The following is a 17,925-nucleotide window of genomic DNA, read 5'->3' on the forward strand; positions in this document are numbered from 1 at the left end:
AGCACAGCGAGGGATTTAGAAAGTCATTGTGCGAGAAGAGCACAGCAGCAATTTGAAAAGGCTGCAAAGTAGCACTGAATGTTAAGTGAACACAGAAACGGTCCTTACAGACCATTCCAGGAGGGTGAGAAAACACAAGCCTAATGTTAGTGACCAAGCAATACTGGCAGGGGTGTAAGCTAGAGTGCTAAGACAGATCTTACCACTGATGTCTTTTGGAGTTATTTCCTACCATAGCAATTACTTAACACCGAAGCCACTTAAAGAATTGCACAGTACTTCTTTGCTTTGCTACAGTGTGCCTCTACAATGTGTAGATTAAAAAACATCCCTGAATAAATGCAGAATTCTTGCCAAACATCTGTACTTGAGACAGCTGGATTGCTGTAGCCCTAAATAACAGCATTGGTAGAAGTACATAATCACGTATATGCATAGGAACTAACTGCATGCATGGCTTCACCAGGAAAAAAAAATGAAAGGCAGTTGGACAGGGAACCACATTTCTGAGGTGAGCTACCATTTGGTGATTTTCTTTGGCTTACCTGGTCGTGAGACCCTTGAGCTGCTGAATGCTGCTCCTCGCAGGCTGCTGTCAAGAGTCTGGGGGTTTGAGTTACCATGGAGATCACTGCACCTGACAGCTGAGAGGGCTGCAAGGAAAGACAGAGGTACTCATCAAGCCAGCTTCCATTACACCTGAACAAAACAAGAGCATTTGACTCGTTTGCTTTCGGTATTTGCCAAGGTACTAGTTCCCAAGGTAGGAGCTCTGGCAGAACTGTAAGGGTCAAAAACTCAATGACCATCACAGAAGGAATGACAGAGGCAAGGGCAAGCCCCAGCAATTCACAGCATGAAAGCACTTTGCAAAGTTGTGCACCTTTTCAAGAACCTGGAAGAATCCTAATACACCCTGAGCTTAGCTCAACTCTTTTCAGCCTCTTTGGTCAAGAATAACATCAGCAAGCAGTTCAGAACTGTCGCTGAGCAGGGGACTGAAACACCAGCACGCTGCCCCACAGCAACAGGACACACACAAGAGTGCTCCCTGAGAAAGCTTCCAGTGATTGAACATCACTTCTATGCAAAAAGATGTAAGCAGGCCAATTAAATTACCTTCCTGTATGTTTTGGGGGGAAAGTGTAAAGGAAAGCATTTATGGAAATGAAACATGAAAGACAGCCTGGCATTATCCTGCAATAATAAACCTATTTGCAGATTTTTTCACGCCTGCCATCAAGCATGTTAAGTATAGCCTTATTTCATATTTCCTCTGCCATTCAATGCCCCATGAATCTTGACTAGTTTCCTACTCCTGCATTTCAAGCCTTAAGTCGTATGCTCAGATTTTGCCTATATAATCTCATAATTAAACACTCTAACATGAAATGGAGACTTCTAAAATTAATTGTATTCATCCACACAAATGTCTAACATTTTACAACTATACGTTAAGGATAATTTTATTATATAATCAATTTAATAAATAACACATTTAAGCACATCGTCAGGAGAAGCTTTTCCCCAATACCGGGAACTCAGCTTGACGAGGTGCTGGGCTATCTCATCTAAATTGTGTTCCTACCTGGAAAGGTTGGACCAGATACTACATTAATAATATACCAGCTAGAAGTCCATAGTTTTTCTAAGTTTGCCTGCTGAATGACTGTGAACCTCCATCTACCTGACCACCTATATAATGACATATCTAATTCTCAGACGGCATCTGACCTGACTCTTGTCATCTCTCCACCTCATTTTATGTGGAAAACATGTTCTTTTTATGCAAGATACAATATACTCAAGAAGTACAACTCTGCATGAATAAAAAATCTGAAAATCCAAGCAACAATTAGAGGATTTTTCTGTTACAACTTCTCCATGTCTTACTGAAATTAAGAGTATTATTATGCTAAAATTATCCCTACTCAATACTCTGACATTATGCTAGGCAACAGTAACTAACACAAACTGAGGCTGCTCTGATGACAAATACCAGGAAAATAACTGTCTCATTTGTGCTGAAGGCTTCTGCGAGATTTATGGAGTTTAAAGGACACTGTAAAATACCAGATCTTCATACTGCAGCACTGTAAATGGAAGTAATGCTATCAAATACATTGTATTCTTTCTAATTATGCTTATGATTGGTTGGGTCACGTTTTCATTTGTTGTGTTTACAAACCTTACATACTGGACCACTGGTATGTTTTATCAGTGATGGGAACCCTTAAAAGCCATACCTCTTCCCATGTTGCTACAGAGCAGGCAGAAGGTATCAGTACAGGCAGCGCTGGTAACACCAGCTGGGAAATTCTGCTAATCTTGATATCAACAAATGGATAATCTCTGTGTGCTCCTTTGTCGATATCAAGATTTAGCAGGACTTTACTAGAGGATGATTGTTCGTGAAAATGCAAGTTATCCTGTAGTCATACCCAAGTACTGGGTTTCATACAGCTAGGTAAAGTTTGCAATACAGAGGAAGGGAGATCAGGTGATGCAGGCATCCCTTCCTGGTCATAAATTAAGTACATTACAATCTGAAACGATTGTCTAGCTTCGCAACTAAAGCAGTGGAAGGCAATGAGCACTGTGCATGCCAAGCTGCTAGTGCTAGCACATTCTTAGTGACACATACGTGCATGCATAGAGTGAGAAAGTGGGTGTGTTCAGGCCATACGCGGAGTCAGAGAATTAGAACCATCCTTCCAGAGACAGGTGGACTAAATTCTGCTGCGAATAATAATCTGGCTTTTAAATCTAGGAAGCCATTTATTTCCTCCATGAGATGAAAGGGCTCAGTCACAGCAGCAGAAGCTCTCTTCAGATGGGTCATTCAGGGCATCAGTAAGGTGACCAAAGGAAGCAATATGAATGCTGCTCTCTGAATCTGTCTCCACTCCACAAGTGTAGAGCAATGAATAACAGAGCTTTGTGCTGTTAACTACTTGCTGGTCCCATCTCTGCAGGCAGTAAGCCTTCTGGGCTGAAAAAGCTTCCTACCTATTTCAGTGGGTCAGACAAGCAATTGCCCACCTCAGCTAAAATCCAGGTGCTGCTGTGACCCTGCAGCACCACGCTGCCAGCTCTCTCCCTACAATGGCAGCCTTACTCCAGGCACACAGGTAACACAGGCTTCTCACAAAAGGGGGAGGAGGAGAAGATAAGGAAAGAAAAAGAAATGGCCTAAACATTACACAACTACTCTCATAGTTAGCAATCTTCAAAATTTTGTCCCTTCAGTAAAGATAAGGAAAAATTCTGAAAGTGTCAATTCAGCTAGCTTAGTGCCATTGCTGTGCCTTGGGGAGCTAAGTTGCCAGAAAATTTAACCATGCTTAAATATAAACCAAAAATAATTTTAAAAGTCCATTCATTTTCACTGATGGTAAATCTGGCACATATGGTGTGACTTGGGATGTTGCACTGCTTTAGAAAACACAAAAGTCAGCTGAACAATGCAAATACATCCATCTATCTCCTTATCTCTGAGCTGCTCCATCAGACACAACTTCTGTAGAAGCAAAATGTGTTGATACAAAAAAATCTCTGCTTACATTGGAAGTGAAAATTTAAGTGAAAAATACCAATAAAAAACATTAATTAGGTGACCAATGTATTATTCCCCTCCCTTCTGGCTTTTAAGGAGACTTTAAATGATAAATAAGCCATCTTCAACAGACACTCTAGCTACAAAAAGCATTTTTGAGAGATTCTACGGTATTTCTGGAAAACAAACATGAAAGATACCTAGTGCACAACATTACTACTTTGGTTTCTTTCAAATTGATAAACAGCTTTAATATTTTCAAACAATCCCTGGGGGAATACAGTCACAGTAAACCGGGACTATATGCAAGATTCCAATAGGATATCAATAATTATGCCACCCGTCTGCAAAAAATAACCTAAAATGTATATTCTAAAGCAACTCCTAAAAAGTGTAAGGATCAGTGAAGAGAACATTCTCACATTTGCAAAAACTTCTGCTAATCATTATGGATTAACATTATATATGAACATAAGCACAGCAGCAGCTACCCCTGCGGCATGGCCAGCAATTAGCCTGTCCAAGGATCACGATAACACTGCAGTCACATCAAACCAAAACCAAGACTGACATTTTCAACACAAGGCAAGGTGCTGGCTTCCTCCATCATGTTTCCACAGAGCACCTATGTACTGGAACAGCCATCTCTGTTCAGAAAAACCCACACAATGCCTGCATATTAATATACAGGCCTGAAGGCCTTACAGAGTAAGTAAATATTATTTCATGGCTTGCTATGGTAAAAAATTTCCTCTCTAGATAGTTACAAATCTATCTTTTCCCCTTGGTTGCCTCTTCTAAAGGAAGTTAGGACAGTTTTTCTTGTTTTACATCTACCACAGACTAATGCTCAGATTTGACAAAGGAAGCAAAGTCATGAGTCAGTTAGAAATCAGAGTCAACTCTGAAATAAATGTTCTTCACAATAGTAGAGCAAAAAGTTTTCCCAACATAAAAACTGAGGCAACGAAAAAAAAAAAAAATCTGAGAAATAACTCCTGCCTTTCCAGAAAAACTTACAATACTTAGACTTCAGAGCCTGTCCCCAGAATACAGCACTCTTTTAGGTACAGCTCACAGAGCCTGGGCTGCTGCTTTGAAGCAAATATCTCAAGGGAACACAAAACTGCAAGTGGAAGCTCTTCTCATGTATCATCTTAACTAACTCTCAGAGTTAGGAATTTCAGAAGCACGGTCTCATTAATTTGGCTATATTCTGTCATCCCTTTATTGCAGGCTCCTCCAGAGATAAATTAACTCTTAGCATCCCAAACAGTAGCTCAATACAACCAATCTCAGAGCTAGTCTAGAATCCACAGTTTAAACACTGACTCACAAAAATATTTACCACTCAATGCTTCGCCTGCACAGATGCTTCAACAGCATTAACTTTTTTCTGCTCCAGCTGAGTATTTCAATGTAGTAAATATTCCCTCTAGCATGCATAGTAGCTTTGGAGACAGGAGATACATGAGCTATCTACCATTATTTGAGAGGCCAGTACTTTCAGCAATAATAATGAATCTACAGAAAGCTTAGCTGTCAGTAATCAAGGTAGGTACCAATACTGAAAATGCTTAGAACTGTGAGAGGATTTTTTACAGTACATGGATTCATGGGTGCTGTGGCCTACAACACAGCAATTCTGGTAATTTTTTATCGGAAAAATATACATGTATCAAACAGCATAACATTTATTTTACCAACCCTCTGGCAAACTGAATGCTATTTTTCTAATTATGAAGTCCAGATTAAAAATAATTACTGCTCTCTTGACAGTAACTCATAAGATTTCTGCTGAACTTCATAAAACATGAAACAAAGAGCACAGCATGTCTAGGACTGCTGTGATGGAAACATAAAGAAAAGCACTTAATTATTAAATCTGTTATACTGTAGGTAGGTGGGAAAGAACGATCCCCTTCTGAAGCACTGAACTGTAATCCTCTCGTTTGTCTATTTAGCTGTACCTCAGGCAAAGAACAGAAGAAGAAACAGAAAAGAGGACACGTAGTCTCCTCTGCATTGCCCTACAATCACCATTAACCGATTTAAAAGTAAGCAAGCTTAAAACGAAACCCACACGGTTTACTTTAATTCATGTAACTTCTGCCCTGAGTAGATCTGTATTCTAACCTAAAAAAAAGAAGTTTCAAGTTTTTGGCCCCCATTGTGCAAATACCACATTGCTTTAAGCACAAACACCTTGGGGGTGCCTGACTGCAGAGCAGAACATGAAAGGATTTGTTGTTGCTCCTGTTCGAACGATGCAGAGTGTGTACAGTTTTCTCGAGGTGCATCAGTAATGTGAATTGCAGCCTGTGGCAAAGACAGAGCTAGTACAATTTTCTTAAACAACATCAAATATGTGTAGCTAATACCATCAGCTTGGTTTTAGATTAGCTGCAGTTTCCAAGAAATTTTGAGAGTGGACTACAATGGGCAGTGCAGTAATATAATCTTGATGTTGCGGAGGCATAAATAACCATTGCAAGGTCAGGCTTTGGGAGAAATGACTCCAATCAACTTGCTAGGAACAGAGATGGCAGGCATTTGGGATGTGTCACAGGGGATTTGGGGAGTGGCTTGTCCCCAAAGGACCTTTCACTTCTTCTTGGGTGAAACGTCAGCTACACATCACCATAACCAGATGTATATATATGGTAATTACTATATTTAAGTTGCATTTTCCCCTTATATTACAGCAATTGTATGAAACACTCCAGGGTAGAAGCTGCTGAATCAGGAAATGGATCAGAAGCTAACTAAAATGTCTTTCTAGTTATTGATTCCTGCTCTCTGTTTCATGTCAGCTTCCTAGAATCCATCCAACACAAGCACGAAGGGGTAATGAGTTTCTGAACACACACTCTAATAGTGCACACTGCATCAAAGCTTTCAGTAATTGCCTGGATGCTGCTTCCCAGCAGTACTAAACAACTTAAATATAATAAGCTGGAAGCCCTATGGGCTGCATTTCCCCACTGGAACACCTCTTACACTAATCCATTTATCAGGCTGACAGATGACTGAATCGCTGGTACTGTGGACCCATTCTACTAATAATAATACTCAAGCCAACACTGTGGTTCATTCCTTATCTGGCACATTTTTGCACAGAAAAAACCTCACATTTTTTAGAATGGGGAGAGAACCAAGCATATAACACATTCATCTCTTGCCAGTACCGAACAACCGTATTTGTTTGGTTAGTCCACTAAGTACAAAATGCTGGAGCTGTCAGGCAGAAAATGGAAATGAAATGCATGCATTATGGAACTACACAATGCAGAAAATAATAGAGAAACACACTAACACTGATAGGACTTTTGGAAGTTCTCCAGCCATTCAGAAGTCTTCAGAAGATTGGATAAGAGGACAGTTTTCAGCATATTCTTCCTGAAGATGGCCTGACTATAGGTCTCAAGCCAGAATTTCTTCCTACTATTTATTTCTTGGACATTGCCACTGAATAATAGGTGGCAAAAGAAATTATAAAGCTGTTTTAATTTTATGCAAACAGATGTGAATTAAACATCATGCTTCCACAGCTATACACTTTGGAAGCTGATAGAGAATTCTCACAGAGGTATAAAAAAAAAAATAAAAAAATTCTTAGGCAGAATCTAATCTTCTAATGTTGTAAAAAACCCTATTTTATCATTGCATTCCTGTGGCTTTTATTTCCAGGCTGGTTTCAATACATGGACCTCTGCAGAGGCTGAAATTTCGGGGACTGCAGACAGAGTCTTCCCAAATGTGCCATGCTGTTGTAATGGAGTAATTGTAGAATTGTTAAATTCTCATCAAATTCTTTTAAATGATGAAAAAAAATTACGCTAGAATGCTATGCTCTTATGCTTCCTTTATAACAAGTTGTGGGACAAGGACTAATAAGGGATAAAGCTGGTAATGGCGAGTAAGAGGATATAGAAAGTAGTTTAAAATGGTGCTTATCTTCTAGACCCATTCTACTGCAGTTAATAACCCATATTCTGTCTTGGAATCACCAGGAACCAGATGGAGTTGTAGCACTGTTTATCTGTTTTTTTTCCCTGGATGTTCTCATCAGGGACAGAGAAAAACTTGATGTTGCAAAACAATAAGCCAAAACCAAATTACTTCTTGTACTACTTCTACATGAGCCTAACAAATATGCTTCTTGCAAAGCTGATGGTCAACATTCATGAATTCTCTTGAAAATAGTACTACAAGGTCAAGAAAACTCATAGTCTCATCCATTTACCTGGAAAGATGGCCATCAGTATGAATTAAATTCCAACGATTAACTACAAATCTATACTTACATATTTAACAATGAATGAGATAACTAAAGTATAGTTATTCAGGGATCAGAAAGAAACTGATTTAGCTTGTGACTCTTAAAGCAGGGCCAAGAAACGGCAGCTACTCAGACATTACCAATCTTAATTTTTGAAAATGTAATCACAGGTGTTTACACTGCCTGGTAAAGTACATAGTAGGTTATTAATACTGAGCTGTTGGAGATGTCTTTGTATGATCTCAGGAACACAAATCTCAGTTTCACATGCACTCTCCACCCACACCTTCCCTCCGGCCTGAAACTGGAAAACTCATCTCAGAGACACTGACACGTGCACATCAGCCAGCCAAGAGCCTGTCATTCAAAGCCAGCCTCTTCCTTCCCAGCTTCATCTCCTCTGTTTTGTATATTTTCAGCTTCTACAAAAGAGCAGACAGTATTCTGAGAAAGGGCTGCCCTGAACCATATGAACCTCAACACTTGTCAGTCATACTTTCACATGAAATGTAGCCATTCACACTCTTGTTTCCACAAACTCCTATAAAAGGCAAAGGTATTGAGCAGAACAAACATCAAATCTAATCAAAAGAACATTTTGAAGTAAAAACTGTTGAAAAATCTTCTCCTGCTTTTAGCCATTGTTAATAAAACAGATCATGGTCATAGATTTCTTAACTAAGAAACCATCTTTGCCAGGCAGGAAATGTAACATTACCTTAACTTCCGTGCTTTACAAAAAGCTTGCCAAATTGCCAGTGAAGCTGAGTTTCCTGGGTATTATTTCCCATTTGAGACAATTCTTTAATTCTTGAGGTAAATAATATCTCTTTAAAGCACTTCCAAAATTATTATATAAACAGATTCTTCCTTTTATTTTAAGCCAAGGGCAAATATACAGCAGCTTTATAGTTAAATAGATGACTAAATAATTGTTAGGTTGTTTTTTTTTAATAGAAGCAGAAAAAAGTTTGAGAAGAAGAAAGGAATCATCTAAGAGTAACTTCAAGCTGGAGTCATACTTCACTAACTACCATACTTAGTATGGCAGGCAACATACACTTGGAAGGACATGGCATGCTAAGCAGTTCGATACTGCAAACATGCAGAAGGAATTGTGAGTGCAGAAAAATGACTGCTACAAAAAGCATCGAAGAAGTGACCTAATACATTAATCTGCAAACAGAACATTTATCTGTCATTTCAATTTGAAAATTACACTAATATTCAGTAACTACTACATTCAGCATTAGAAAAATACTGGAATTTCTTGCAAGATGGCCTTTGCTCAGTGTCCACCTTTGGACTCCTGATGGGATCAAACCCAGAAGAGCTGGTCTAACCCCAGAGCTGGTCCTGCTTTGGGTCAGGTGTTGGAGTAAGGACCTCCCGAGAACCCCTCCAACATGAATTATCGTATGATCCTACAATAAACATTGCTCCATATTATAATTACATATACTTGTTGTGCTATTTACATAGAAAATAAGGAGATTCATAAGAAATGTAAAGGTATTAACTTATATAGCGAATTCAGACAGATCCAAAGATATAAAACATGAGATGTTCTTTCTGATCCAACAAATGTTATGCTGTTTAAGCAACCATAATGAAGCTGAACACAGATGAGTAAAGACAAACCATGTTTTTCTTAACACTGCAGATTACTTTCTAATATTACCTTCTCCTTTTTACCTAAATCACTTGTAGAACCATAGGAGTAAAAACTATTTATATCAAACTAAATCACAATTAAACTATGTGACTTGTAATCCTCCTCCAATTAAAATGCATGACATACACGAATAGGTTGTACTGTCTGGTTATCAAAACTGCAGCTGAGAACATGAGCCAGAGAAACACACTAAATGGAAAAAAAGTGCAGAAACATGAATTTATCTGTAGTAAACAGGGCTGTGAAAACTCTGAACATTTAAAAATATGTAGAGAAAGAAAAACCCTCCAATAAATGTCACATAGTCTCTGCGGTAAGGAGCACTGGTCTGGCAGCTTCTTGATCTGAGGAGCCCAGATATGGCTTTGAGCAACCTGATCTAGTGGGAGGTGTCCCTGCCCATGCAGGGCATTGGAAGTAGACACACTTTAAGGTCCCTTCTAACCTAAACCATTCTATCATTCTATTAATTCCTTGAGTTGGCCAGTAACCTATGCATTATACCACATCTGAACTTTTAAATATAATATTTTAAGAGTTAGCAGCAGAAGTGAAATTCCAGCAGGAAAAAAAAAAAAAAAAAAAAAAATCTTCATCTGCATGTTACAGGAAATAAGTTCGCTAAGTTCTGGTCCAGCTGACTGGTTAATCTGACTAACCTGATGGTTGATCCTAGATGTCTTATCATCATATGCCTTACAGGAGTAAATGAGTACCTATACCTCTACAATGAGACCAAATCCACCTCTTCTGAATAGTATATACGAGAAAAATTTGTTTGTATAATGAGATCAGGATAAATTCCTTTAATTGATTTCAATAAAATGTTATCACAGAATCAGAGAATTGTCATGGTTGGAAATGACCTCTGTGTTCACATCACTGAGTCCAACCATCAGCACAAAAAAAAAGCAAACAATAAAAAACTCAACCCAAACAAACACAATCACACACACTCCACCAAAAAACACCCACAAAAAACCCCAACCTCAGCAACTAGAGCATGTCCTGAAGTGCCACATCTACATGTCTCATGAGCACCTCCAGGGATGGTGACTAAACCACCTTCCAGGGCAGGCTGTTCCAGTGAGGGTTTCAGAAATGAACACAAGTATTCAAGGCGCAGACTCCCCAAGTGCCAAGTTCAGGGGCACAATCACTTCCCTACTCCTGCTGGCCACACTATTCCTGATAGAAGCCAGGATGGTGTTGGCCTTCTTGGCCACCTGGGCACACTGCTGGCTCATGTGCATCCAGCTGTCAACGAGCACACCCAGGTCTTTTTCTGCTGCACAGCTCTACAGTCACTCTTCCCCAAGCCTGTAGCATTGTATGGGGTTTTGACCAAAATAGAGGACCTGGCACTTGGCCTTACTGAACTCATAAAACTGGCCTCAGCCCATCGATTCAGCCTGTCCACGTCTCTCAGTAGGGCCTTCCTACTCTCAAGCAGATCAACACTTCCAACCAATTTGGTGTCATCTGCAAACTTACTGAGGGTGCACTCAATCCCCTCATCCCAATCATTGATAAAGACACTGAACAAGACTGGCCCCAAAACTGAGTCTTGACAGACACCACTGGTCACCGGCCATCAACTAGATTTGACCCCTTTTACCACAACTCTCTATGTATGCAATGTTCTACGCTTCAGTGCAATTCTGATACCATAAACAGTATGGTCTAACAATCTCCAGTTTGTTATATTTATTTTTCCACCTATTATAAGAGGTATTTGAGATTTTTAATGACTCTCTAAGTCTGTACCTTATTGAAGGGACACACAGTATGTAGTCTAGATCTTAGCAAATGGCTACCTAAGTGATTTTTCCAGTACATCGTTTATAGTCTTTATCTCATGGTGTTTTGAGTCATGGTGAAGATTGTAAAGTACATTCCAAGACCATTATGAAAAATTTTAAATCAAGTATCAGTAATTAACTTACTTATAAAAAAAAAAAAAAAAGCAAAACCACACCAAAGCTAAAAATTCAACCAATTAGTTGAATTAAGTTGAACTTGCTGAGGACACAAAAGGACTTTTGCAATGCAGGAAACTGCAAAGTTAAATTTGTTTCCCTTTTCCTGAAGCTTCCTTGGCCTTGCTTCTCCAGCATGAAAGCCCAAAGGTTCTGATTCTGTTGCTCTGAATGTAATTTCTTGAAAGCCTGCAAGGATCAAAGAGCTTAAGAATGGAAAGACAAAAATCCTTATTACTTGAAGCACCATGAAATGTCTCACGGTGTTTAATGCTTACCTATACACCAACTCTATTTAATAAATTCTTCTAGCTCTATTCAACAAATACTAGGTCTGTTTTCTCAAATGCTAGAATGAGCAATCAAGAACATCTGAAAGCCACGCTGATCAGGACACTAATCTGAATTATAATGCAGACTGCTTAAATTTGCATATATACATGCATGTCCTAATGTAACACTACACCTTTATGTGAATTTTATAGCACTGAATTTTATGCAGCCAGTATGTGATGTTACTTTAAGTCAGCATTAAAAGGTGATTTTTCCCAGGGTCTGAGGAGTGCAATTACCCTTGACTTCAAAACAAAAGGAAAGCAGCCTGCAGTTCTGGAAACCATGTCAGTCTTTTCATCTTTGAAAATAAACTCTCCTCCTGCAAATTGAGGAAATTATGAAAAGTGAGAGCAAGTATTTCCACATAAGGATATCTGCTTTTATTGTGCTATATTAAATGAAACAGAACCTTTTTATTTCAGGATAGAACATGTCGGGGATGTTGATGCCACTTAACTTTGATTCCAGTTTAAGTATATGTATATGGATGCTGATCCCTACAGCTGGGTTGTATGAATATTTAGTCTTCATAATAATGAGTGGTTTTGTATTACATTAGCAGGAAAAGAAAGACCTAATAGGAAAAGATTCACTGTAGTCAAAGAAGAACTATAGCAATGATAGCAGGAATTTAAAAAAAGATCACCAAGAGTCTTTTTGCATCTCAGTTTCCAGATTTTGTTTACTTTAAATCTAGGTGTTTTAGTGAGATGCAAGGTGCTACCATCATTTTTTGCCCCAGCCTTTGAAATTATTTAGGATAATGATGAGGAATAGGCTAAGAGGCTTAGAAGCTCTGCTTAGACATTTTGGAGGACAGGTATTAAAAACTTAATTTTCATCAGGGTAGCAGAAAATCTAGCCATATATCCCATTTTATCCACTATAGTTTGTAATTTCAGGCTACAGACAGGCTTCCTGTCCTTAGTGTAGCTTCATTGGTGTAGTTGTATTCCCTTGCTTCTCGTAATCACTCTTCCCTTATAATCCTGCCAAACGTTGCTGCCCCTCAGTATCTGTGGAATAACTGCTTATGTCAAAATTATTCTGATTAAAAGAGTTCAGAGAGTTGGTCTTAAAAAGTGTTTAAACTATCCTAGATTATAGTGAACAAATCAGGTTATGGAGTGACTACATGATCAATTAAATCCTGTGGGAGCAATACTGAATAGTTGTGAACAGTAGGGAACAGGAGTCTATTCAGCCAATACAGCTGCTGCCATGAAAAAATCTGAGAGACACAGAGATCTGCTCTTGTTCTTAGGTTTTGTTCCTTTCTTTGCTTTTCCCACCATCTAATATCCAAAAACTCTTACTCCTGAAGAAGGCTGCCAGGTTCCCTCAAAACAATCACCTCTCCAACACTACCCATGTTCAGACCTTTGTAAAAGTCAAGGCACAACAAAACCATACCTAAACCACCCCACCCCCCCCCAAAAAAAAAAAAAGCCTCCCCTTGCCCAAACACCACCTCAGTAGAGCAGCAATGAATGAGTTCAAACATCTCGGTGTCCTCAATTCACCTTGTTACTGCACCTCCAGTTGCTGCAGAACAGACAGGATGCAACATCTCCCACTGTTTGGGGACTGCCCCTAAAGGTGAGCCATATGTTTTGCAATACCTAAAAACAGCAGGATAAGATAAGGAAATCTCTGCGGCCTTAAGGCAGAATTGCTTTCATTTCACTGCTTTGTGTCCTGCCATAATTTTTTTTTTTTTCAATTTTATTTAACTGGGTTAAGCCTACAGAAAAAGAGATAGAAATACTGTGTTGCGTGTGTGTAATGCCTAGGAAATCTCCTGTGTTATCTGTCTGTGTAACATTTTACCTTCCACTAGACAGCTATATTTTTAAACATTCTGGAATCAAAACAACATTCTCAGCATTCAAGACATTCTGTCATCACTGCCCATTTGTTGCCCTCTAGGTTTCTCTCAGCTGGCAAATCTCCCATTTACAGAATTATCAGTTTCATCTGCTTAGACAAGACTGCAAAATAAAATGAAAAGCTGGATTATTCCAGAAATCTCATTTTTTCTTTCAGGGAAGAAAACCCAGCACATGAGAGCTGAACATGAACAACAAATGGAACCAATCTCTCAGACTTCACAACTCTACTGCACTATACTCTCTGAAATCTGATTTTGACTAAGATGCCACATTTACTTAACATTTATCATTTTATTCTTTCAATATGTCTATGCCACTATGTTAACCTGTTTTTGTGCCCTAAATATTATGCTCCTAGGTGACAGGGTTTTTACTGTAGTCCTAGTAAACGTGCTGCTTGTGCATATAGCTTCTTCTACAGAATTTTTCCTAAAGAATTATCAATTGCTTTGCTATCACTTTCCCTCCATCATATTTTCTGCAGAGAGAAAGTGTAAGAAAAAAGGAAGGAAACATGTAAAAATGAATAAATTAACAGTTTTCCACAACGAGATGGCTCAGGATTTATTGATTGATGGAGTAGCTTTCATTTCAGAAGCTGCAAAACCACACTTGTGTTTCTGGGCCCACTGGCTGCAGCACCAACATTTCTGGAGGTATATGTCATGGTTCGTTATCCTTACATTAGTACTGTAGTACACCAAAACTCTACACAAGCCTTTCGTATCAAAGTGTGGGAACACTACTTTCTCCCTCTAGGCAGAAAGTAAACTGTGGGAAAGTCTGGAGAAATGCCTCAACATCCATTTTCCTTAGTAAATAGCGAAAGCAGGTTTCATTTTCTTGCCACAGGTGAGTGAACTAACAAAAACGTCATCAAAATTCAGGGTAGGGTGCCACATGCTGAGTGCGTATGCACAGGCACGTGCACTGAGTTAAGCAGAGTATGAAAATAAGAGGAATCCTAAGTGATCACCCTTTACTGAGCCAAAACTGCTTTATGGAAACTACTGCTATTGATACTAAACCACTACCTTATAATGCTCACCCAAGTAAAAGTCTATTTCAAGGTGTTACATTATTATAATACAGTGATTAATCAATTTCTTTTTAGAGTTTCCTCTGAGAGCTTAAAAATTCATTATTCACTGTATTAGTATTCTGTACAGCTTTCCATATTTTTTGAGTGGTATGATTAAATTTATCTGTGGTTAGTAATGGTTGCAATACAGAAAATGCTTGATACATAAGGCACTGTTCCACACACACCCCGTGGATCTCCTTAAAAGACACCATGAATCCCAAACAAAAAGGACTGCAAGTGACAAAGCCTTTTCATTTATTCTCAAACAGGCTAACGTGAATATGCTATTTGTGCAAAAGGCAGACAGGATGGACTTATGAAGAATTACTGCAAACGGAACAAATAAAGTAATGTATTATATTTGCCACATTTTAAGGTTGGAAATTACTAGAATTTGGGTTCAGGCCCTACCAACTGACATTCTACAAGATAAAAACTCATCCAAGATTTGATGCTATGAAATGAGGACTACCAAAAAGTATGATGAATTTGGGAATTTAACGTGTTACAGTTCATCACTTAGAAATTTCCTACTAGGTTTCAAGGGTCTTCATACTATCGTATTTATTTAAACTGCACATTCAAGTAGTCCAGGCTCAGGCATCAAAAGCGAGGAAGTACTACACTTTGCCATTCTGGGCATAAGGTATTAGAATTTATTAAAGAAATCAAACCATCTTTTTAATAAGATTGAATCCATCACCCATAGAAAATGCCAGAGGTACACACCTACAAATACATTTTGTTTTTATTGAATGCAGCAAGATATAACAGCATACAAACTCATCAAAGAGACAACTGATAAAGACTTTTGTGCCATCTGAAATGATAGCTCATTCTAAAACCTGAAGTCATGCACCAAAGAATAGTAAGATATACAGTAACATAATAAAAAACAATGTAAGAAGAGCAATGTATCAAGGTATCTAGCATTAAGTAATACTGTTATGAGGTTCTAGCACCATAAACCATGGTTGATATACAAGCGATTTCTGTTGTGTGCATTGCGACGTACATTCTGGAGGAACAGAGTTCGTTATGCAGAAGTTAAATGGTCTTGTTGTTTCTCCTTTATTTTTTGTGGACTGTCAAGCTATTAGGTAAATGAAGGGTGTCCTCAGATGGAAAAGGTACTTTGCTTCCAAAAGGAGCACTGCTGTGACTTTTCAGAAACATCACGCTAAAAATAAAGCATCAAAAATTTGCAATGTATTGACTTTAAAAATGCACTGTAGACTGTCATTGCCATTAAAGGTGATGAACACATTCTAATTTACTGGTGATTTTTCAGGCATCCCTCCAACTAGGCACTTCACTTGTTCTTCCCCATGAAAAGGGGGCTCAAATACTATAATCAGATGGCAATGCAGATCCACTGTGGGGCTACTCAAGGGGCACTTCATTAGGAGTCTGCTGAGAGATGCAAACATTCTGCGAAACTCTTTAATGCAGAAATATGCCATTAATTTCTATATTTATTACTTTCTATGAAAGATAAGTGAGTGACATAACATTGGGAAGGGCTTTCAAAGACTAATATTTTGTCCCTGCTTAATGCTTTTTTGCTTCGTGATGTGCTTGCCTATTATGAGACAAAACTTATTCCAAAGAAGAAATTAAGCAGTAAGACATGACAAGCAGCACATTGGTAGGCAATTTACTTACCATCTGAGGCATGCTACAGCAGCTGAAGGCCAAAGGCTGAGTAACATTAACCATTCAATAAATCCATTAATAATAAAACTGAAATGTACAGCATTGGGAGTCTTATTTCTATCATGATATAGAATTTATACAGAATAATGTAGTGCTTCTGTGCATTTAGTGCCTGTTATTAACAAACTCTATATTGAGAAACTTTTTCTAAGCATTGTTCTGAAAATGCTACCTCAGACAAATCTGGAGGTTTATATACACTGCCCGATGACTAGATGTTGCTTGTGAAATGACAGAAGTAAACCCCAGACTGTAGGTCCAGTATCAGTTTAAAAAAATCCATGCAGACATGTATAAATATTAAAGGACTGGACAGCATAGTGCATGACAGATATCCGCCACCCTAGAGATTCAGCAACTGACCTGAGCTATCCTGATTGCACATCAATTAATTAAGGGCTAGTTGTGGAAGCAACAAAGATTTGAAATTATTTATTTTTTCTAACAATACTACCTCATTGCATTCAGAAGAGACCGTGCACAGACATGCGGCTGTGCAGCTGAACATTGTTTACTTTGTTGTTCTAGCTTTAATGAGTATAACAACAACATTATTTAAGTTCGTGATCTACCGGCCAGTCACAGTAAAGTTCACCTCTTTAATAAACAGTGTGACAAGCTGGCTTTAGATTGTACTCTGCATACCAATAACTGATTTTCCCTATAAACTCACTCTCTTTCTGCTCTGCTTTTTAACTACATGGTCTGATCCAGTTGAACCATGGTGCAGAGAGTTGCTTTTCATCAATGTTCCTAAAAACTTTACAAAAATAACACGACTGAGAATAAAAGATGTGAAGATCTACTCATGGGGTGGAAAGGCTGGGCAGCAAACTGTTTTACAAGAAAAGCACAGCACCTATTTGTTCTGTCATCTTCATTCTGCTCTGATGAGCCTTAATTTGTAAGGAGGGTTATTTTTAAAGACTAAGATAAGAAGAATAATTTCAAAAACTGAGAACTAACTACTGAATTCTCTTTTTCTGTCTCTTCTATCCTACTCCCCCCAAACCAGGGGAAAAAATTCCATCCATACATGAATACTGAATATGAACACAAATAAATAAAATCAAACCCCTTTTTTAAACATCAGTATGCTGGTATTTTCTATGTTCATTAGCAAATGAACGATACCACATCCAACCTCTTGGATGTTAAAGGCAGAAATAGGCCAGCACTGCTCCTAATGCTGAAATAAAACATGCTGCCAAAAATCCAAACAAGACTACTGTTGTTTTCTGATTAAAGAAATCACTTTCTATAAATATGTTTTTTACACTTCAGTCCAGACAAAATTTAACTTACAGTCTCCTAGTAAAAGAAATGTATTTGTGTCCCAATTTACATAGGTCATTCTTTTCAGGCATTTTTAGTGTTCTTATGTAATTTCCACAAAACACAATTC

At 38.4% G+C, this 17,925-nt stretch overlaps 1 protein-coding gene across 6 annotated transcripts in view; it reads right to left on the reverse strand.

The window, feature by feature from the left end:
• The window catches only part of TBL1X (transducin beta like 1 X-linked), a 197,275-nt gene that overhangs the window by 91,782 nt on the left and 87,568 nt on the right, over positions 1-17,925 (reverse strand). For 5 of the 6 annotated variants that reach the window (XM_051621953.1, XM_051621923.1, XM_051621933.1 and 2 more), the window contains one exon: positions 546-653. The exons of the other annotated variant lie outside the window; for it this stretch is intronic. The gene's annotated coding sequence lies outside the window, so the exon portion shown is untranslated. The remainder of the gene's footprint in view (positions 1-545; positions 654-17,925) is intronic. 6 annotated transcript variants of the gene reach the window in all.

Source organism: Apus apus, chromosome 1, assembly GCF_020740795.1.
Source record: "Apus apus isolate bApuApu2 chromosome 1, bApuApu2.pri.cur, whole genome shotgun sequence".
Lineage (NCBI taxonomy): Eukaryota > Metazoa > Chordata > Aves > Apodiformes > Apodidae > Apus > Apus apus.